At 58.1% G+C, this 2500-nt stretch overlaps 1 pseudogene; it reads left to right on the plus strand.

The window, feature by feature from the left end:
- Positions 1 to 2500, plus strand: part of LOC129357765 (28S ribosomal RNA) — an 8193-nt pseudogene that overhangs the window by 3428 nt on the left and 2265 nt on the right.

Here is a 2500-nt window from a genome sequence, read left to right on the forward strand (position 1 = left end):
CGACTGGCAAATGCTTCCTGGGGATTCCTCGGTGGTTGCCGAATTAATGGTGGAGGATGCTTCGACAATGAGGGCAGAAGCAGCCGAAACCGTGCTGGAACCACAACTTGGGCAGGCCGTCACAGGAGCGGTGCATACACTGTCGGAGGTCGTGCGTTCTGAAGCTCCCACAGAAGTCAGGGTCCTGTTGCCATGGATTGGCTCGGACTGCCCGCTGTGTGGTGTGCAGGTGAAGGGGCATCGTCGCGCTCGGGAAGCATCTCGCTGTCCGGCATGGCGGTGTTACTGCCTTGTACATGTGCGGCAAGTGCGGGAGGTCCAACACTAACAGGCACTCCATCTCGTGTCATGTCCCTAAGTGCGGGGGTGTGGCTGGGGTGGAGGGGGAGCCGGCTAGCGGGTTCGCTTGCGAGCTTTGCGACGCCCGGTTCCCCACGCCTGTTGGTGTCTCCCAGCACAAGCGGCACGCCCACGCGGCGGCGTGGAATGAGGCAAGACTGGCGATGAGGAAGGTGCCAGCCGGGAGATCAGGGCAACGAAGCTCTGGAGTGTTGGAGAAGTGCAGACGCTCATCCGGCTCATTCGGAGCACGGAGATTCGGTTGCCACGTACCAGCTCATAGCGGTTGAGTTGGAAATGGCAAGACGGCTGAACAGGTGAGGAGTAAGAGGAGAACCTGAAGATCGATACGGCAGGCGATAGCCTACACGAAGCGGAGGAGGAGGGCAGAGTGTCTGTGGCTGACCCTGAACCTCTGGCTGCGCAGTCTTCGGCACCGTCACCCCAGGTCCTGTCATCGGACAGGATTAGGGAAGCGTTGGTTGCTGGGGTGACAGAGAGGGTGGCGAAGAGGTGAAGGCTATCGCTGACCTTGTTAGGGACGTTGATCAGAACCCTTTTCTGATCGAATCCTCAGCGTCAGAAATCATCTCGAGGCTGGTGGGGGAGTGGAGCGGCCTGGTAGGGCCCGTCCTCCCGTTCGAGAGCAGAACCAAGCGAAGGGTTGGGTAAGGCGTCTTGCCCAACGTAGGCGTGTGTAACCGAGAGTGCCAGTTTTTGGTACTCGAGGGACCAGGCCAGGCTCGCGGCACGGATCCTGGATGGTGCCGAGAGCCAGGAATGCGCCCTACCGGCGGACCAGATCTACGAAGCGTTTCGTGAGAGATGGGAAGTCGAGAGCAGTTCCACGGGCTTGGGGAGTTCCGAACGGGCTTAGTCTCCGATAACCAGGAGTTCTACAATCCCATCCTGGCGGCAGAGTGATGGAAAACCTAAACAAGATGGCGAACGGCTCGGCCGGCCCCAGGCCCAGACAGGATCAGCAAAAAGGGTTTGCTGAGCTGGGACCCCAAGGGCGAGCAACTGGCACGCTGTACACGACGTGGTTGGTCCGTGGAGTCATACCCCGGGCCTTCAAAATGCAGGACGACATTGCTACCGAAGTCCACTGATCCTGGTGAGCTGCTGGAGGTCAGCGGTTGGCGTCCAGTGACCATCGGTTCGGTGGTGCTTCGGCTGTTTTCGGATTCTTACCATGAGGATGGCGCGTGCGTGTCCTCTGAGTCCTCGGCAGAGGGGTTCTGGCCTCTCGAGTGGTTGCGCGGAGAACCTGTTGATCGTGGGTGAGATCATCAGGCGCTCGAGGCGGGACGGGAGCCCTCTAGCAGTCGTGTTTGTTGACTTTGCTAAGGCTTTTGATTCCATAGCCCATGAGCATATCCTGTGTGCCTTGGGTGAGCGCCGGTCGACCCTCACGTTATTGAGTTGATTCGTAACTCATATGTGGACTGCGTGACCAGGGTGAACTGTGTGGACGGTCACACACAGAAGATTCACATGAAAGTGGTGTTAAGCAGGGTGATCCTATGTCACCACTGCTTTTCAACCTGGCTATGGACCCCCTCATCCATAGGCTCGAACAGACCAGATTCGGGGTACGTTGGGGAGATCTGTCGATCTCCGCGTTGGCATTCGCTGACGATTTGGTTTTGGTGGCAGGGTCGGTGGAGGCAATGAATGGGAGCCTCGGGATTTTGGAGGAGTTCTGCCAACTGACGGGGTTGAGGGTTCAGCCCAAGAAGTGTCACGGATTCTACATGGACAGGGCGTGGTTAACGACTGTGAAGCCTGGAGGATCGGTGGATCCCCCATTCACATGATTCCTCCAGGGGAATCAGTGCGTTATTAGGGGTCCAGGTGGGTCCGGGGCAAGGCATTGTGACTCCAGATCTTATCCCAAACTTGAGCTTGTGGGTTGCTCGGATCTCGGAGGCTCCTCTGAAGCCCTCACAGAAGGTACGGATACTGAACACATTTGCTCTCCCTCGGCTTATGTACCAGGCCGATCTAGGTGGAGTACCAACGACCAAACTAGCCCGAATTGACGGGTTAGTCAGGAAGGCGGTGAAGCAGTGGCTGCATTTGCCCCCATCGGCGGGCAATGGACTGCTGTATTCACGGGTGCGGGATGGTGGCTTGGGTATCCTGCGACTGGAAAGAC

The sequence above is a fragment of the Poeciliopsis prolifica genome, unplaced genomic scaffold (genome assembly GCF_027474105.1).
Source record: "Poeciliopsis prolifica strain line A6 unplaced genomic scaffold, Auburn_PproV2 SCAFFOLD300, whole genome shotgun sequence".
NCBI lineage: Eukaryota > Metazoa > Chordata > Actinopteri > Cyprinodontiformes > Poeciliidae > Poeciliopsis > Poeciliopsis prolifica.